This window comes from Lemur catta, chromosome 1, assembly GCF_020740605.2.
Source record: "Lemur catta isolate mLemCat1 chromosome 1, mLemCat1.pri, whole genome shotgun sequence".
NCBI classification, from domain to species: domain Eukaryota; kingdom Metazoa; phylum Chordata; class Mammalia; order Primates; family Lemuridae; genus Lemur; species Lemur catta.
Genome location: NC_059128.1, coordinates 153,520,981 through 153,542,555, shown reverse-complemented (window position 1 = coordinate 153,542,555; position 21,575 = coordinate 153,520,981).

Here is a 21,575-nt window from a genome sequence, read left to right as displayed (position 1 = left end):
ATGAGTTAAACAATCTATGTTTTTTATTTCCATATGCTACGTATATGGATAGATTTTCAAAAAATAAAAAAATTAAAACCAAAACAGTCCTAGTCCCAATCCCATGGATTTTGGAATACAAGACACTGATATATAAACAAATGTCAACAATGCAATGTGTGCAGCTCTAATACAGTCCTGGGAACCTCAGTGAAAGAGAATGGGATGAGTTCTGCTGGGGGTGGGAGAGGATTGGACTGCCCATTGTCGGAGGAGGATCTATTTGAAGGAGTTCGGAAAAGCTACAGAAAAATGCAGTAGATTTAAACTGATACATGAATGATGATGGTATATGTGGTATGATATGAAATACATTTGGTCTTTGTCCCAGGTTCCCATAATAGACTTCCTAAAATCTTTAGAATTTCCTGAGTGATAGCAATGTCTTTTGTTATTCAAAATGAGCCTCTTTCAAAACTCCTGAGTTTATGCTAATAAGGTTACTTACTGTGGGACCCCTAGAAAACCCAGTCACCTAAAAGACCCAGATGAATTCCAGGGGGTTCTACCTACCGATCTATGGGAAGGGAGCAGTAGGCTGGGCTTAAGCTCCATAAAAACTCTTGGACAACAAGATTTGATGAGCTTCTGGGTTGCTAAACATGTAGAAGTGGCTGGAGAGGGCATGAAAACTCCACACACCCCCACACCTTGCCCTTTTCATCTCTTCATCTGACTGTACATCTGTATCTTTTGTAAAATCCTTTCTAATAAACTGGTAAATATAAGTGTTTCCCTGAGTTATGTGAGCCATCCTGACAAATTATCCAACCTAAGGAGGGGGTCGTGAGGATCTCGGTTTGTAGCCTGTCAGTAAGAAGTGTAGATGACAACCATTACTTGTAATTGGAGTCTGAAGTGGGAGCAGTCTTGTGGGACTGACCCCTCAACCTGTAGGATCTGACACTCTCCAGATAATGTCAGAATTGAATTAAATTACAGGTTACTCAGTTGGTGTCCACCAGAGATTGCTTGGTGTGGGGTGGTGGTGGGGGAACCCACACATCTGGTCACAGAAGTGTTCTGTGTGGAGTGTGAAAGTAGAGAGAAAAAACTGTTTTTCCTTTTACAATATAACTTCATCAAGTAAATGGGAAGGGGAGAAGGAGAAAGTCATTACAGGCAGAGGTAACAGCAAGATCAACAACATGGATCTGAAGAGGCAGGGAGATAGCCCCAGGGTGAAGCCTGGCCTTGCTGGTGGCAGACTACTCAGAGATGATTCTGTGCTAGTTGTGTCTTTAGGCAAGTTACCTCACCTTGCCAGCCTCCTTTGTAAAGCTGTTTTTGGGGATGATAGTGTTCCCCTCCTCATGGGATTGCAATAAATATTAAGTGAGAGCATCAAGCCCACCTACATATAAGAAACACTCAATAAAAATTATTATAATCTGATTGGTAAACAAAGAGGTGGGAGAAGGGTGGGCACAGGTTCATATAAGGGAAAAGGCCTTATATACCAGACTCCTGAGCTTTCATTCTCATTAAAATGAAAACTCCTCAAGCACAGGGACCACATATCTACCTTGTCACTGGGAACATCCCAGAGTGCTTGGCACAGAATGGGCATCAAAAAATATTGAATGAATGAGTGAATGCTAAAGAAATTGGAATTTTTTAGACAAAATTGCAGACTCACCATCAGAGTTCATTAAGGAGAGAAATGACTTGAAATGTGGTTAGTTTTTTTTTGTTTGTTTGTTTTTTGGAGAAAGAATCTTGCTCTGTTGTCCAGGCTAGAGTGCTGCAGCGTCAGCCAAGCTCACAGCAACCTGAAACTCATGGGCTCAAGCATCCTCCTGCCTCTGCCTCCTGAGTAGCTGGGACTACAGATGCATGCCACCATGCCCAGCTAATTTTTTTCTATTTTTGGTAGAGATGGGGGTCTCGCTCTTGCTTAGGCTGGTCTCGAACTCCTGACCTCAAGCTATCCTCTGGCCTTGGTCTCCCAGAGTGCTAGGATTACAGGCGTGAGCCACTGTATCCGCTGGTTACTCTTAACTGAAATATGCTAAAATTTAAAAGATTTAATACACACACAAAGAAAACAATCTCATTAATAATCCTCTATTGATTATATGTTAAAATGATAATACTTTGGATATATTCGGTTAAATAAGCATTAAAATTAATTTCACCTATTTCTTTTGACATATTTTAATGTAACTACTAGAAAATTTAGAATTATTTATGTGGCTTGAATTATATTTCTATTATAGCACTGGGTAACAAAGCATGGATTAAGGCAATAGCACAGGGAATGGAAAATGTAAGTCAGACATAAGAAATAATTCGGGAGTAAAACTGATAGAATGTAGTGATTTATTAGATATGGAAGCTGCAGAAGGAAGAACCAAAGATGACCTCATGTTCATGGACATGTTGAATTTGAAGTCTTCAGGAGCATCTACCTGGAGATGGATAAACAGGTCTAGAACTGAAAACAGAGCTCTGGGCTAAGGTATACAGTCCAAGAAATTTGTCTCCACTAAAGCAACAAAATCCAGGCTGGTGTGCTCCCACATACTTTGAGAAGCTATTATTACTCAAAGAGTCATCTAGAGAGAGAGCAAGAGAGAGAGAAGAATGTAGACCACTAAGATCAAGCTACATATGACACAGTCTGTGTGTACATATACAATTCACCATGTCACACTGTCATCACCCCCATTCCTCAGGGTACCCCTTCCTTGATAGAGACACTTTCCCTTCCAGACTTTAAAGCATTTTTATCTGTTTTCACTTCTAATAAACTGTTGGTAGAGTTTATGTTCAAGTCTGTTCACTGGAAAAATTGTGATAGAAAAAATACTGGGGGCCGGCCACGGTGGCTCACGCCTGTAATCCTAGCAATCTGGGAGGCCGAGGTGGGTGGATTGCTCGAGGTCAGGAGTTCGAGACCAGCCTCAGCAAGAGCGAGACCCCGTCTCTACTAAAAAATAGAAAGAAATTATCTGGCCAATTAAAATATATATACAGAAAAAAAATTAGCCGGGCATGGTGGCGCATGCCTGTAGTCCCAGCTACTGGGGAGGCTGAGGCAGTAGGATCGCTTAAGCCCAGGAGTTTGAGGTTGCTGTGAGCTAGGCTGACGCCACGGCACTCACTCTAGCCCGGGCAACACAGCGAGACTCTGTCTCAAAAAAAAAAAAAAAGAAAAGAAAAAAAACTGGCAATCCTCAATATGTTCATCAATAAGAGGGCTTGGTTAAATCTGTTTCAGTACTCCAAATGATGAAATGCCATTCACCATTAAAAAGAATGAATTAGATACATGTGCTGACAAGGAAAGTGTTTCAAAATATATTATTAATTTATTAAGTTACAAAAAAACAGCGAAGTGAGTCACTGGTTGCCAAGGGGTTAGGAGTGGGGATTGGGTTTTGTTTTTTTGTTTTTTTGTTTTTTTCTTGAGACAGGAGCATGCTCTGTCGCTGGACTAGAGTACAATGGTGTCATCATAGCTCACTGCAACCTTAAATTCCTGGCCTCAAGCGATTCTCCTGCCTCAGCCTCCTGAGTAGCTGGGACTACAGGCACGCACCACCATACCCAGCTAATTTTTCTATTTTTTGTAGAGACAGGGTCTCACTCTTACTCAGGCTGGTCTTGAACTCCTGGCCTCAAGGAATCCTCCTGCCTCAGCCTCACAAAGTGCTAGGATACAGGCATGAGCCACTATGCCTGGCCTAGGATTGGGTATTGAATACAAAAGGGAGTGAAGGAACTTTTGAAAGTGATGGAACTGTTTTATTTCTTGATCATGATGTTAGTTATACAACTGTATATATGCACTTGTCAAAGCTTACAGTGTAATACAATACACAAAAATTGGTGAATTTTACTGTATGTAAATAATACCTCAATAAATCTGATTCAAAACAAAAAGCAACAGATATATAATTGATATATATACATTTTATAATCTGGGATTGGTGGATTATTTTTCCATTCACCTACTTTTATATATTCATGATTATACAGTGGTTCTATGTTGCTGTGATTTGAAAGAGTAGATCACAACATCCTTAATAAAATAATACATTTAGGATTTTAATTTGCCCATTTCAATTATTTTGTTTTTTTACTAATACATACAAAACTATTTGTCTGTTTCTGAATTCTGTTATACATATATGTATTCAGAAGTACCTACATTTATCAAAACTGAATACTGGAAGCATTTATCATGGTCAACGAACAGTGTGAGTTAGGAAGGGTTCTGGAACTGACCCCTACACAGGCTAACATTAGTTCATTGTTTCTTTTGCAATGCCGATTCTTTCCAACTCAGTTCAAAGTCATTGATCACCATCTAGCTTGTTCAGGCATCAGGCTCAAATGCTGTAATCTGCCATTTAGTAACAGGTGGTGAGTACTAAATGCTGTACATTGGCACTCCAAGATGGGCCAGCAAATTTCTTTTAAAGATTTTTACATGCTTTGATTTTGTTCTTTAAAAGCCAGGGTCCATATCCGTCGCACCCAGGTACACCTGGGTGTGGCTTACGTTTCAGTTGCTTTTAGAAGTCTGTTCCTCTTAGTACTTGAGCCAGGGGAACATTAGACAAATCCCTGTTGTTCATTTTATATAAAGAGAACCATTCTTTGTATATAGCTAAATTTCAATAAACACCCCTTTTATGAAAATTGACCCTTCAACCACGTCCATGACTAGGACTGCAATGAGTTTTGGAGAAGAACCAAAGGCGAAATCTAAAATCCCAAGGTCCCATTTTGAGAAGCACAGAAAAAAATACAAAAGACTATTTAAGGAAAAAAAGATGGAGGAAAAGATTTCTTGCCATGGAATCAAACTTCTCAAAACAAAGTGTTATCATGCATTCATGTAAAATAATTACTTGAATTGATTTGGATCATCTTGGAATATTCATAATTATCCTATTTTAAGATAACCTAAAACTGGCAAGATAAAGGAGACTTGGGTTCTACATGAGATTGGACAAATCAGTTAACACCTCTGTACTTTCATTTCCTCATCTATAAAATGGGAATAATTCAGGCCACAATCTCTTCTCCTCAGTTGTAGCATTCTAGAGCTCTGAAAGACTAATGATTTTTTGTAATTCATTTGACTGCAAAAACCTAACCCAACGGACATGAAGCTGTCTCTAATTTTTATCCCCTTATTATGAATATTCATAGATATCCTTGCAGAAATATTGATCTGTCTGATAACAGGATATTGTCCCCACCCCTGTTGAGAGTGTTTTATAACATACTTAACTGGCATTATACCACCTATCTAAAATCTGAAAAGTTCTGGAAGCTAAAAATATCTGACCCTAAATGTTTCAAATACAGGATCGTAAAGCTATAATACTTGTTCTGTTTATTTCAGAGATGTTGCAGAGGCCAAATGAGATAACAGATAAGAAAATAGTTGGCAGAATAAAGGGTACTGTGCCTACTTTAACCATAGGAAGCCCTGGGGATCCAAGTTTCCCTTCTTCAGTGGAGAGGCTCTCTCCCCTGCACTAAAAGCAGTGTCCAGCTTCTACCAGTCCGACAGCTCCTTCTCCTATCCCACACCCATGTTGTCCATCTCCTTAAAGGTCTCTTTTAGAGACAGCTCCCTACGATGGGGAGTTCCTTTCCACCCAGGGCCAGTCTGAGTACCCTTGCTGTTCTGTAGCTTTGCTAAACTCAGGCTGGTAGTGAATTGCCAACAGAGAAAAGGGAAATCAAATCAAGTGGGAACTGAAGCCCTAGGGCTGCTTCCAAATGCTCTCTAGGCATCCTGGAGCCTTTTGTAATCTTTACTGCTTGAAGCTAAGTGTACAGACACAATCTGTACTTTGTGTCTGCATGTGGAACAGTAGATGTACTTTCTCCCTCTTTCTTTCTCACTCTCATGCGCGCTCACACACACACACACAAACACACACACACACACACACACACACATATATATATACACACACAAGCAACACAAGCCCTGGTCTATTCAAATAAATTATGATTCCTGTCTTATAGCAACTGATTCATTTGGTGATAACAGCAAGTTCATCGCATGTCGGTGGGCAAGCTGACCCACATGATAACCCCATTAAATACAATAAGGAATACTTATAGCTTGGGATTAACTAGAACTGAGAAGTGGTCAGTTTTCCTTTTATTTATTTTTCATTGAGGCACAATTGAAAGTTGAGAGTGAGGAGGGAAAGATGAAAAAGATACTTTACAAGGTTTGAAGCTATACGCACCGGCAATTTGTCTTTTCTTAAAGAAAACCAGAAAAAGCACTGAGAATTTGAAAATGTTTTCATTCAAGCACTGAGAATATATCCCCTGCAAATGGGAATGTGTACTAGTATTATCATTCACCAAAGACTCACTAGCTGTATCTTCCCTTTAAATACCAATTAACAATAGTGCTTATAGTATGACTAGAGTTACAGACCATGGTCTCACTCATAAGCTGCCCCCTGTATATAAAGATGGCATGAGTGCTCACTATCAGTAACACATATTCTTCAAGACTTTGGTGCAATAGCAGGGATGGATTGATGTGGCTCTTTTCATGTCCCATCTATGATATTCATTTATGAAAATATGTTGTCAGAGAATATGACATAATGGAATACAATGAAGCTTATTGGCACATCCATAAATCACATCCATTTCCCAAGGCTTATTGGTTCCAATGGATCCATCTAGTCATGAATAATTTCTAACTTCTCCCTCTAAAGACACTTCCTGGGCCTAAATTGGTATAATCTTCCTGAAAATCAATTTGGCAACATGTATTTACAGTCTCAAAAAAGAGCTGTTGGCCGGGCTCAGTGGCTCACACCTGTAATCCTAGCACTCTGGGAGGCTGAGGCAGGAGGAAGGCTTGAGGTCACGAGACCAATCTGAGTAAGAGCAATAGGAAAAATTAGCTGGGCATCTAAAATGGAAACAAAAAATTAGCCGGGCGTGGTGGCGAGTGTCTGTAGTCCCAACTATTCAGGAGGCTGAGGCAGGAGGATTGCTTGAGCCCAGGAGTTTGAGGTTGCTGTGAGTTAGCATTCACTCTAGCCTGGGCAACAGAGTAAGACTCTGTCTCAAAAAATAACTAACTAACTAAATAAATAAATAAATAAAGGTGTTCTTCATTCAACACAGTAATTTCATACTAACTCTGTCTTGTAAGATGAGTCACAGATATGGATACAGATTTATATACAAAAGAAGTTTATGCTAATGTTAAGTGTGAAAGTAAAAAATTAAAAACCAGCTAAAATCATAGCAATGATAAAATAAATGCTTGCTTATCCATTGATGGAATATAATGCACTCATTAAAAAGGCATTCTAAATTTTATCAAGTTTTATTAAAAGATCTAGATACAAGCTTGATATAGAGTGTAATCTCAATTATAACTATCTATGAATGATCAACTGAACATAATATATAAAAAGTTAACAATAAAATGATTGAAAGAAAATAGACTGAAATTCTAACAGTTATTATTGCTGGGAAGTAAGCTTACAGGTGATTTTTAAATTTTATTTTCCATAGGTTTCTGAGTTTTGAAAATTTCTACAATGTGTAAATTAATTTTACATTGAGAAAAAAACATAAACATTATTTTAATTATTTTAAGACAAAATAGGCTAAAATACTACTGGAAAATTTTATAACACATAATAATAGGAATATTTCCAAGTTAAATACCACTTTTTTTTAAACACATTAATAGTAAATAAAACTAAACAGTTAATTGTAGTGTAAGGATATTCATAATCTGTTAATAGGAACCATTTCTCTATTTGAGACCAAGTCAAAAAGTAAATGGGTTAAACTAGAGCCTTTTAGGAGGTCTGTTGAGTATGCTGTGGAGGTCCGAAAGAAGAATGTTTAGTTGTTAGAGTAAATATTCTCAATGGCATCATTTCTGGGCAAGGGAAACCAAAGGAATATTTTAATGAAGAGAAAGGAAGCTGCAGGAGTTTCAGAAAGTCTTATGTTAGGCAACAAAACCCAGTTGGTAGAGTAGTCCATTGCCTAGCAACCTAACAGAGGATTTCATAAAGGTGGCATTTAAGTCCATAGGTCATCAGCCATCAGCAAACACAAATTTGAATTGGAAGTGTTCTGCCAATTATTATAATAAATCTTCAAAGACCTTCCAAATAATCCTTCTTTAGAATGAAAGCTTCTAAGATTACTGCCTGGCTGGAAGCTAAAGTTTTGGTCTTTGTTTTAAATTAGATCAGGGTTTCCCAACTGTGCTTGCTTATAAGTAGCATCTGGGGTACTTGTGAAGTATATGAATTTTTCTGAACATTATGATTCAGTAGGTCTAGGATGGGGCCAGAGAATCCATAATTTTAACAAAAGCCCTAGATGATTCTTATGACCAGCTAGTTTTTTGAGAGACATTATTTTAAACTTACATTTTCTTTCTAGCTCTTCTTGCTAGTTGTAGTTACATGCTGTTCTTCCCTGTTTTATGGCTTATGCCCCACAGTCAAACAGTAAGTTCCATGAAAGCAGAGATGGTGTCTATTCATTGCTGTACCCCAAAGAATCAGTATGGTATCCAGCACATATCTGCATATAAACTTGATATACAGTATGTAATATTGTGATATAAGAAGAAATATATATTTGGACCGTGCCCCCAATTCTTGGCACAGAGCTCCTAAAACCCTGAGTGATAGTGGTGTTAGGTGCATCTTTTATTCTACTATTTGGTCTTTGATCCCAATTCCTGACACAGAGCTACTAACGCCTTGGAATTTCCTGGGTTATAGGAATACCTTTTGTTCTAATGAGGTGACTCTGGGTGTGCTCCTGGATGGAGGCTGGTCACAGGTAAGATCAAGCCATGATTAGAAGCTTGAAACTTCTGTCCTCATCTCTCCTTCTCCAGAGATGGGAGAGGAGCTGGAAATGGACTTAATAATCAATCATGCCAGAAGGGTGGCACACTCCAGCTCCACAGGGACAGAAGCTCTGTGTTCGGGGCCCTTCCAGACCTCACCCTACGTTTCTCTTGATCTGGCTGCTCATCTGTATTCTTTACCGTATCTTTTATTAACACAATAAACCAGTAAATATAAGTAAGTGTCTCTCTGAGCTCTGTGAGCCACTCTAGCAAATTAATCGATCTGAGAAAAGGATTGTGGGAACCTCCAACTTGTAACCAAGTGGGACAGAAGTTGAGAGTAACCTGGTAACATACTGCTTGCAATTGGTGCATTGAGTGTGGGACAGTCTTGAGGAACTGAGCCTGTGGGGGATTGGCACCAACCTTGGTTAGTGTTAGAATTTAATTGACTTGTAGGGCACCCAGCTAATGTCCACTGAAGAATTGCTCAGTGTATGGGAAAAAACTCACACACATGTGGTGTCCAAAGCAAAGTATAGTGTTGAACATATGACGGTAGAAGATTCCTTTATAGTATCAATTATAGCTATCTAGGAATGATCAACTGAAGGTAATATATGAAAAAGTTAACAATGAAATAAAAGGAAACAGACTGAAATACTAATAATTAACACATTTCTAGATTCAATCAATCAATGAATCAAAATTTCTTTTGTTGTATGTTATAAAAGCCTAATTTAAGTCTGGATCATCCTCAGGACTGTGAGAAAAAACTTGCCCCTGGAAAACACAATGTGAACGTAGAATACCTTGTACACAAGCAGGGAACTTTTGTTATGTTAAGAAGAGGGCCATGCAAAACTGGAGGACTATTGCAAAAGAGGACATGCTAACTGCCAGGTGCTTTAAGACGTCAACTTCAGAGAAAACATATCCTGTCCATATCTACTTATCTATCTGTTACTTAGGCAAGCATAATGCATGCTGATCTGATATGGAAAAAATAAGTAAATAAAGGACTTAACTTCCTGGCTCCTTTGAGGCCAGTCCTGAAGCAAGTGATTGCCAAGCAGGTCAGGGGCCAGTATAACTGGACAGGGTTCCAGTTTCTCCTAATATTTAGGCTCACCAAAAACTATAAGGACGAAGAATGTGTTAGAAATCTGGGGCCTGCAACACCTCCAAAAAAACCTTTCTCTGGTATTTTAAAAGATTAAGTTAGAGATAGCTACGGAATACTAGCTGGTTGAAATATGGCATTTGTGTAGGTACATAAGCCTACTGTGGATCCACAGTAAACCTCTGCATGGATAGGCACTGAGTAGGTGTTTAATATTAAGTTATTAGGTATGAAATGTCCGCTTTCCGTAAGTACTAAGTTTGACAGCTGACATCTCCGATATTTCACTTTGACATTTCTTGTTTTATTTTTATTATGAAGGTACATCCTTCTTTCAAATGTAAGGATTGGCTTGTGACATAGGCCAATCCTCTTGCAGAAGAACACTCTACTACATGTCGCACAATGCTGCTCAAATTACAGAGGCTGAACTTGGAAATTCTCTGTCATCCACCATATTCACCAGACCTTGCACCAGCTGACTACCACTTCTTCCAGGCTTTGGACCACTTTTTGAAGGAAAAATATTCAATTCTCAACAAGCTGTGGAAAATGGCCTTTGTGATTTCATTGCCACTTGCTCTCCAGGCTTCTTCACTGCTGGCATAAAAAAGCTACCATTATGATGGCAAAACTGTGTCAATAGTTTAGGAGCAAACTTTGATCAATTGTACTGCTTCTTGTTTGAGATATAATAAACTACACTTTTGGTTTGAAATCGGACATTTCATATTTAATGGCCTCATAAAATGCTCTCTGAATCAATTTGTCAGGACAAAACTAATTCTGAAAAGTGACATACATGGAGTGATCTCCCTGTTCCCCAGCTGTACTCTGCCTACTCTAGTACCTCCACCAGCCCCAGCTGCACGGTCCGTGGGGATGCCGACTCTGCCCTCACTCTTGGTCACACTATCTACAGACATGTGTTACTACTGTGACCTGTTACTCTTGGGCTTCAGATGACTGAGGTCCCTGCTGCTCCCCACTCTTGAATCCTGGCCAAGCCTTCACCAGCCATCCACATTCAAACCCAAGTCAAAAAGGCCTGGTCAGGGTCAGTAAATGACAGCCCAGGGGCCAGACCCGACCACCTGCCTATTTTTAAAAATAAAGTTTTATTGGAACACAGCCATGCCCGTTCACTTTTGTATTGTTGAAGGCTGGCATTGGTGTTACAATGGCAGAGTTGAGTAGTTGTTATGGCAATCATCTGACCTACAAAGCCTAAAATATCTGCTACCTGGCCCTTTAGAGAAAACGTTTGCCTATCTCTGACCTACATGGATAGGGCCAGATAATAATAATTATTGTAATAAAATTCTTAAGTGGCATTTACCATATTCCAGGCAGTATTCTAGGTCTTTGCATATGTTAATTTTTTAGTCCTCACTGCAATCCTTAGAGGAAGCTCTGGCACAAAGAGATTAAGGTAACACAGCTAGTAAGTGGCTAGCCTAGATAGAAAAGGCTTTGCAAAATAAATAGGTTATCAAAAGGATTACAAAAATGATGAACAAAATCATAATTTGGAAGCTCTAACAGAGCAGCAAACAAATCATGGTGGAAACTGTGAGAAAAATTTGATTGTGGAAACAGGTAATTCCTATTAGAATAAGCACATTCTGATCAGCAGCAGATTCTTTTTGTGCATGAAATTAGATGAAAAAGTAATGTTTAAGATAATCAAGAAAGAAAATAGTAATGACAAAATAGGAAAATAGAAATGACAAAAAAAAACTTTCTTTAAAAAAATGTATTTACTTCAGAACTTCTACATTTAAATGGTAATTTTTGCTTCAGGGTAGTCACCTTTGGATACTCTTCCTTTATCAAAAAAAATTCAAGATGTTTTAAAACTTATATTTGGAAATTATCTTCAAAATTAGTTCACCCACATAAGAAATCCAATATTTTAAATTTATGGTTCCATTATTATAAAGTTTATTTTAGTCTCAAGTCATATTATTGGTATTATTTAGCTTTATGGCTCACTTTATCCACCAGATGTGACCTACAGAGATTTGGCCTCTTTCAAAAGGTAAATCCACCCCAAAGTAATTTCAAGAATAGACTTTCCACAGTCTTATCTGAAGAGTTCCCAATTGTACACTGTTGTACACCTGGCACATGACAGATGCTCAAAAAATAATTGTTAAACAAATTAAAAGTCACTACTTTCTCAAAAGAAGTTCTAAAAATGTTTTAGGAAATGACAACAGTGTTGGAAAATCTCTCTAGGTGACTGCTTTGAAGAAACAACATGGGTTTGGTTCATCAAATGACTTTGATTTATCTCTTCAACAAATACCCATTGAGAGCTAGGGCTGGCTACATAATTTGAGGGGCCCAGTGCAAAATGAAAATGTGGGGTCTCTTGTTCAGAAGACAGGAAAAAATTGTTTTCCTTTCTTCTGCAGTCTCCTTCTCAACCTGTCATTACGTTTTTTTATCTGCTATTCAATGTTCCCTTGGGCACGTGGATACTTGCAGAGAGAGCATCCTGGCATCCCCACCCCCCTTGCATGCTCCACTGTTACATTGGACTTAATTTACAAAACACAAATTTGAAAATAAATGATTAAGAAGTACAAGGCAATTGCTGAGCATTAAACTCCAAGTGTCTAGCCCCCCATCTGAGTGCTCATGAAGCCAGCCCTATGGAGAACCTACTGTGTGCTGGGACTTGAGGGTACTATGTGAGTAAGACAAGACAGTGCCTCTCTGGTGAACGTTTCTGCCTAACAAGGAGAGCAGAGAAGAAAACAGGAAATCACTCTGCAGTACATAAGAACATAGATGGAAGCACAGGCAAAGCCTGGTAGCTTCAGTCCTGGAGTCAAGGAAGGAGTCCCAAGCACAGAGATTGCAAGGGACACCTGCTGTATAAGGAGGAATAAAACCAGAGGGAGCACGCAGGTAGAGAAAACAGCATTCTAAGAACCAGCGAGGCGGGAGGATCACTTGAGGTCAGGAGTTTGAGACCAGCCTGAGCAAGAGGGAGACCCCATTTCTACTAAAAATAGAAAAAAAGAAAATTAGCCAGTCAACTGAAAATAGAAACAAAAAATTAACTGGGTGTTGTGGCTCATACCTGCAGTCCCAGTTACTCGGGAGGCTGAGGCAGGAGGATCACTTGAGCCCAGGAGTTTAAGGTTGCTGTGAACTAGGCTGACACCGGAGCCCAGGCAACAAAGCAAGACTCTGTCTCAAAAAAAAAAAGAAAGAAAGAAAAGAACCAGGGGGTACAGAGCATAGGGCATTCCAGGAACTAACAGAGACTGGCGCAAGTGGAAACACACATTTCAGGGCTGCCAGGTGAGGTGGTGGGGGCTTTGCCTATTACGTTAATGAATTCCAATGTTTTCTGAGGGCAATGGAGAGCCATTCAAAGGGATTGAAGGCAGATTGATCATATTTCTGTTTCTGTAAGATCACTCAAGTAGCAATGGTAAGAAGAAAAGCACCAAAGGGAAAGTTTAGTAAGGAAAGCCTTCAGGGTCAAAGGAGAGGAAGCAGAGATTTGTCTGGGGAAGTACAGGAGGCACTAGATGACTAGAGGGGCTCACACTGGGATAAGAAAGATCCAGGATATCAAAGATTGAGCCATGTAGAATTCATTTCAGTACTTGACTGCTAGATGGGGACCAGATGGATCAAACAGAGCAGGCTGAAGCCTGCATTGATCGAGCTTCTTTGGGAGGACTAGGCCAGATTAGCAGCAGACTCTCACCACTTATTGTTCTAGGATTGTTACACAGCACTGAAGCTTGATAATTGTTCTGGAGTCATGACCAACGCTTAGTTCCACACCCTTTCTTACTAAAGAACTTACTCTGCAAAGCAAATATAATAACCCTGAGGAAATGTTAACTGAGCAATTCTGTGGATAGACCAGAGGCAAAATATGAAAATACACATTTCATCCCCTTTAAAAATCACAGGGTATATGCCAGTGTTTAATCTTTAGTCCTAGTGCACATAGAATAGCATCAAGGGGTGGTAAATGTTGGGGAAATAGTATCCTAACACATTCAGTTTGCCCTACAGCTTTTTGAGCATGCCAAATATTTACTATATTTTAAGAATTTCCTAGCTAGTTTTCCAGGTCCAATAAAAGTGATTAAATTGAATTAATTTTGCAATCATGAATCTTCATGCATTTGCTGAGCAGTATGGCAAAAGCTGTAGGGGATAGACAAGAAGGTCAAAGGACCAGCAGTCTTAGTATCTGGAAGTTTGCTGGGCATGCAGAATCATGGGCATTTGTGTACACTTAGAGTTTGGGAAGCACCGCTCTGAAGATCTCCTTCCTGCCCTTAGATAGGTTATCACTTGAGGCCGGGCGAGGTGGCTCACACCTGTAATCCTAGCACTCTGGGAGGCTGAGGTGGGTGGATCACTCGAGGTCAGGAGTTCAAGACCAGCCTGGGCAAGAAGTGAGACCCCATCTCTACTAAAAATAGAAACAAATTATCTGGACAACTAAAAATATATACAAAAAATTAGCTGGGCATGGTGGTGCATGCCTGTAGTCCCAGCTACTTGGGAGGCTGAGGCAGTAGGATTGCTTAAGCCCAGGAGTTTGAGGTTGCTGTGAGCTAGGCTGATGCCATGGCATTCACTCTAGCCCAGGCAACAAAGAGAGACTCTGTCTCAAAAAAAAAAAAAAAAAAGGTTATTATTTGAGTTGGAAAAGCCTTAAACCACTGAGGTCAGAATTCAGAGAACTACTAAATAATATGGTATGAAATATAAGGGCTATAAGATTTAATGAAAGAAGGGCTATCAGCACCATTAATGTTTTCATAGGATATCAGAACACTAATTCTATTTTGTGTTGGATTATAATTAATTGCTTTCATTCCTTCTATGTTGAACACCAATAAATTCCATAAGGATTAGGAGCATGGCCTACTCAAGTTTGCATCCCTCACAGCATGCTGTACCTAGTACATAAAGTGCATTAAGATTTATTAAATAAGTGAATTAATTAAACATCTTCTTTTGCAATACAATCCTGGCTGTTTTTTTATAGGTTAAATTTTTAGGGGGATTTTCTTAGTAAAAACATAAAAGGTTTAGGGTCAGGCCCGGCACGGTGGTTCACTCCTGTAATCCTAGCACTCTAGGAGGCCAAGGTGGGAGGATCACTTGAGGTCAGGAGTTCAAGGGCAGTCTGAGCAAGAGTGAGACCCATCTCTACTAAAAATAGAAAAAAAATTAGCCGGGTGTGGTGGCACATACCTGTAATCCCAGCTACCCTGGAGGCTGAGACAGAAGAATAGGTTGAGCTCAGGAGTTTGAGGTGGCTGTGAGCTAGGCTGACGCCACGGCACTCTAGTCTGGGCAACAGAGAAAGACTGCGTCTAAAAAAAAAAAAAAAGTTTTAGGGTCAGGACATTTCCTGCTCTAGTCTTTATTTCACTTATTGGGAGCTGCAGGATTGCTGTTTAGCCAGCTCTCTGTGGGAGGGAGAGCAAAGCTGTCCCTTGACTGCATAACAGTAATCTGAGTCAAGGATATGAAACAAGCTCTTCAGGAAGTGAGCTGATTAAAATGTTATTTCCTCAGATATGAGGTTAATAAACAAAATTTAGCTAAAGAATCAAAACATCTTAGATTCTTACATTCCCTAAAGTGGTAGAAATAATTGACGTCCTATAATAAAAATAAACGAGAACCATGGAAAAATTTTCTTATTCTTCCCCATCATGTTGTCTCATCTTTCACACCTTATGAACAATGTGACGTGAAAATCAGCAGAAGAACTTTTCTCTTTTCTTTCCCCTTTTTGTTGGGTGGTAAATACCATCTGGAGCTTTGTGAGCAGTGAGTAATACACCTGGCATAGAACCAAGGTAACTGCCACCTGAAAACTTTCCACTCTGCTATTATCTTCCAGTTCAGGAGTCTTGCGGTCCAAATGAATGAATGGAAGAAATTGCCTCTGCGGGCTTTCTCACACAGGACTTTTCCTGTAGCACTGAGTGCCTGGTTAAGCTACTGTCACTTCTCAATTTTGCCCCTGTATCTATTCCATGTCCAAATGTTTAATCTCAGAATGGTTTCCTCTTGTTTCACAACACATATCTGAGCTCTCTCCCCTGGCCACAACTTGGTTTGTTCTCAGGGGGTGAAAACTGACTGTAAACTGACTGTAATACCATAAAAAGCAAAATATATTTAGGACCTTCTGTGTAGCAGAGGCCACAGTGACAGGTTCCTGTCCATATCCTTCAGGTCTTACCTGCAAGCTTCCAACTGTCAGTATCTGCCTCTCTATCCCCAAGGCCATTTTGTTAAGCCCAAGAAGAAGACTGCTTTACCTTGCACAAAGCAGGCGTAAGGTTTAGGAGAATGAATATACCTAGGAACAGCCATTACCAATGACCAATAAGTACTGGTGATTGCTAACCCAGTTTCCTCGCCCCTAAGTTAATTCTGTAGTGTGTGTTCTATGTTTCACCGGGGGATTAACCACCTAACAAACATATGATTGGCTGTATTTGCTATCCTTATATCATTCACCCTGTTACCATACCAATGTTCCTGCAACTTTCAAATAAAATACTAGTCCTTGAATCTTTGTCTCAGGATCAGCTTCCTGGGGAACCCAAACCAAGATGGTCAACAGACAGCCAAAAAATTCTTATAATGGATTCCAAAGCCAAACATACATAATGTTTTAATCAGAGGATGAATAAAAGTTGGCAGTTCATATATACGCCCGGACTCAAATGTGTTAAACCTAAATTCCTTCACTCACAGTACCAACATGCATCATACTGCTTCTTCGTGCTCTGAAAGTGTTCTTCTGACTGAATGACCTCTGCTGGTAAATAGTTTAATAGAATGCACTTCTAATCATTTTAATGTGCTTTGAAGGTTACAGCACAAGCCTCTGAATCATGATTCACAGGTGTTCTCCATAACTCTAACTCTGATGTACCAAGTGACCTTGGCCATTTTAATCCCTATTTTCAACCAGAATGCACTGTGTTGTGAAACCATAGTCCATGACTGATAAATATAAATTTTATTTCTTAGTTTTATTTAATTATTTTTCACTGTTTTGTCTATATTTTCCTTTTGCCCCAAATACTGATTTATTTTTTTCTTCTCTATCCTTTTTACTCCAATTTCTCTCTTTGATTATTTCTATCCTGTCCTTGTTCTTTTTATGACAAAATAATACAGCCCCACCTAATATGCATATAGTGGATGTTATGTCCCTACAAGATCCTTCTTGGATCAAGGAACTCATTCCCTTAGCTGCTGGATATTGGCTGCTGATGACTCACAACTCAGTTCCTCTGGAGGGATTGCCTTCGGTTGAAGGAAGCTACCTTGCCCAAGGTTATACTCCCCCTGGGGACAACCAGCATCCAAAAAAACCCCAGATACTTTGCCTCAAACCAGAACAACTTCAAGGGCCATCCAAGCTCCAAGACTCTGTGTAGGATCAGTTGAGCCTTCTTTTGCAATTGCATAGAGGTTCAACTCCTCCTTTTGACCAGTCCTGTTTTCCTTAATCTTCACAAGTGCTAAACCCAAGAGCATACCCCAATTAAATTTCTGCAAAGAAATCTCAGATTCTCAGAGTCTGTTTCCCAGGAAGTTTCCAGGAACTTCCAGATGAAATTAGAAGATCAAGGGGGATCAAAACGTATTCATTTTAATCTACTTTCATTTGTGCATTCTGCCTAGTATATATAAAATAGTGTCACCAAAACTTATAAGGTACAAGTATATATTTATCTACTGTACTAATAAAAATGTATGGAAAAATAAAGTGCGTAGATTTTGTTGAACCCTAGAAAGCAAGTGTAACAGCACCTGATATGTGGAAGGAACTCAACAAACGTTTCCTGAATTTTTGACTCAACTTTCTTACAATAAAATGTGGTTTAAACTTGTCTCATAATTCAATATTTTAAAGATTGTCTCTTTGTAATGGTAAATCATTGTGAGTTTTTCATAAAAATTTTATATGTTTTTATCTATATCCCAGTAAATAAAACAATTCAAAATAAATTACTTCTTTAACTGCAGAACTTATCAGATCAATTTCTTCAAGCAGGCACTCTGAGTCAGTTTCCTTACCTAAACCTCCTTAAATTGCTACGCATTACAACATTTCATAAAATCAAACTCCCCAAGAATCATCAAGAAAAAAGATTTTACAAATATGATAGCCCATGCTGTCTAGTTAGCTGTTCATGCTACACCTACGACTACTTTTTGACAATTTGAAAAAGTAGATGGAATGTAAACAATACTTATTTTTGTTAAATGAGAGTTTCAAAACTGAGCATACCTGTTAATAATCCACCACTGTCCCTAAGGGGCAGCTGTTTCTTTCTCACCGTCACAGTGAGGGAAACAATTGAAATACCCTGGACACTTTTTAGACCGCCCTGTTAATCACCACACCTCTTCTCATCGACCTCCCATATCATTCTCATTGTCATCTTTGGAGAATTTATCCAAAGCTCTCCGGGTAACTTTTTCCAAACTCAGTCAAATTTGGTGTATGTTGGGGGACTGTGAGGGAGAAGTTTTGAAGAAGAAACAATGCTACCAATAAATAAATTAATTAAAACATAAAATAGAAAATGAGTCAATGATAAGGGAAAAATGAGAAACAAAAGGAAGGAAAGGCAGAAGAGTTATATTTCTGAGGTGTGTTTACCATGCCTTTTGTGAAAAACTGTTGGCACTGCTTCCTTTAATTGCAGTTTTTCAATTGCTACCTTCTCCAACCACTTAGTAGTCAGGGTGCTATGGTCTGAATGTTTGTGTACCCCCAAAAATATATAAGTTGAAATCCTAGCCAAGGTGATGGTATTGGGAGTTGGGGCCTTTGGGAGATGATAAGGTCATGAGGACAGAGCCCTCAAGAATGGGACGAGAGTCCTTGTAGACGATGCCTGAGACAATCCCCTCGCCCCTTACACCATGTGAGCTTACAGTGAAATTACTGAATTCTCTGGACTAAAAAGCAGGCCCTTACCAGACACCAAATTTGTTGGCACCTTGATCTTAGACTCCCAGACTCCAGAACTGTGAGAAATAAATTTCTGTTGTTTATAAGCCACTCAGTCTGTGGTAATTTGCTATAGTAGCTCTAACAGATTAGGACTTAGGGTCATACTAGTAGCTGTCATAAACAGACCTCAAAATATATAGTACTGAAACTTAATAAAAGTGTATTTCTTGCTCACCTAAGAGGTGGCTGTTTCCGGGTGGTGGTGGCTCTCCTCCACATCAAGCCTCTTTATGTTACGTTAAATTTATCATGTAGCTCTCCCTTCCCCAAAGCCTCACTAACCTCAGCATCTAGCCAGTAAAAGAAGAAACAGAACAAAAACAAGAAATGCTTATTTCTTAGAAGCCTTGGCCCCGAAATGTCACTCTGCACGTTTCACTGGTTAGAATTCAGTTAGCTGTATTCAGAGTGTCTAAAACTTAGCATCCAAATATAATTCTAATATTTAATAATAGTACCAGTACACCAAATTAGACCCCACAGTAAAGAACTTTGTCTGCTCCAAGACAGGACAGACAGCCTCTTAGGAATGACTGAGTCGGCTTTTTTAGCCCCTTCCTCCTCTAATGAAACAGCCACATTGTTTGGGAAGCCTTCTGAGATCATTATCAGGATGCCTCATTGCTCTAACACTACTACTTTGGGCACTGGAATTTCAATCACAAAGATCAGTAAAACATAATCAGTTCATTTTCTTAACGTTTTGTTAACAAATGAAATAAATTCTTCTTATTAAATGACAGTTGAGGAAAAAAAAGTCATTTCTCTTGATCTAGTCACACAAGAAAACAGTGAATCTTTCAACATTGAAGCCAGAGATTATTCGAAGAAGATAAGTTTGTGGTTAATGGTATTCTTTTTGTACTTACTCGCTCTTCCAGATCAACAGCAGAGAATAATTGGCCATTCCGAAGATGGCTTCACAAGAGAAGAACTTGCAACTCATACTGTATTTTTTTTACTTCAAAAAGGACATTCCTAAGGGAAAGTATAATATGATCAGGTTTATATGAGTCAAACGAAACTGTCTGTGTAGGAGGCTTTCGCTTTGTAGCCTAAACGGTTAACTCAGGCATGTCTACACAAAACAGCCAAATAATAGCTAAGAGCTGTCAGTGAACACCACCACACTAGATATTATCAGTGTTTGCCAGTGTCTGCTCGTATTTACAAATCACTTTATAATGTTCCTGAAAGTATCTTGCCTCAATTATTTATTTCTAACTAGTCATACAGCATGGGTACCAACTATGTAATTAATTTAGAGTTGTTTTTCCTTTAAGGTACTTTAAGCATCAGAATACTTCCTTTTTTGCCTAAGCAAAGAAAACAAAAAAAGTACAAAATTCTTACAAAAATACTGTAACATATACTTTATTTCCACTCTGTGGCCAGTTAGGAGAGAGAGGAGCAAATAGGAAGGGAAGAAGGAAGAGGTGGGAGGCAAGGGTGGGAAGGGGAGACAGGGATAGAGGGGTGAGTAGACTTAAGAAGGGAAAGGAAAACAGGAATGACCAAGGAATGAAATGGGGGTGGGGAAGCAGAGGAAAGAATGAGAAAGAAAATAGAGGGCAAGAAAGAGCAGTAGACTTTTTTTCTTGAGAAAAAGTAAAGGGCATTTGGATAAAATGAAGAGCAAACCTACCTACTGAGGAAGAGAACTGGGGGAAAGATTTCCTGCAGTACTGTAGCCATTATGATCATCAGAACAAGGCTAAAGTGGAATGAGTCTAAGACCGTTTAACTGTGGTTTAGGTTTCCTACCTTTGCCGTAGACTCTATGAAGAGCCATGTTTCTCCAGCCAGAAAGACAATCTTGCTTGAGTGACTCCTTACAACTCATTTTTTAATGAATTTTGTAGATTTTTAGAGATATAATTTACATACCATAAAATTCACCCTTTTAAAGTGTACAGTTTAGATTTTTTGATCAATGTGCAAGGTCATGTAATCATCAGCACTAATTAATTCAAAAGTATTTTCATCACCTCTAGGAAATCACGTACACATTAGCAGTAACAACCCATCCCCTCCTCCCTCCAACACCTGCAAACCAAGAAGCTTCTTTTTGTCTCTATAGATTTGCATATTCTGGAAATTTTATAGAAGTAAAATCATATAATATGTGGCCTTTTGTGTGTGCCTTCTTTCACGTATCATAATATTTTTAAGGTTAATCCATGTTAGAGCATGTATCAGTATTTTGTTCCTTTTTATAACTGAATAATATTCCATTGTATGAACATATAGAATTCTGTTTATCCATTTATCAGTTGATGGACATTTGAGTTGTCTCCACTTTTTGGCTATTACAAACACTGTTGCTGAATATTCCTACACAAGTTTCTGAGTGAATGTGTGTTTTCAGGTTTGGGGGGTATATGCCTAGGAGTGGAATTGTGGGATCATATGTTAACTCTATGTTTAACCTTTTGAGGAACTGCCAGACTGTTTTCCAAAGCAGCTGCCCGGTTTTACATTCATACCAGCAATCTATGAGTATTCTAAATTCTGTACAACCT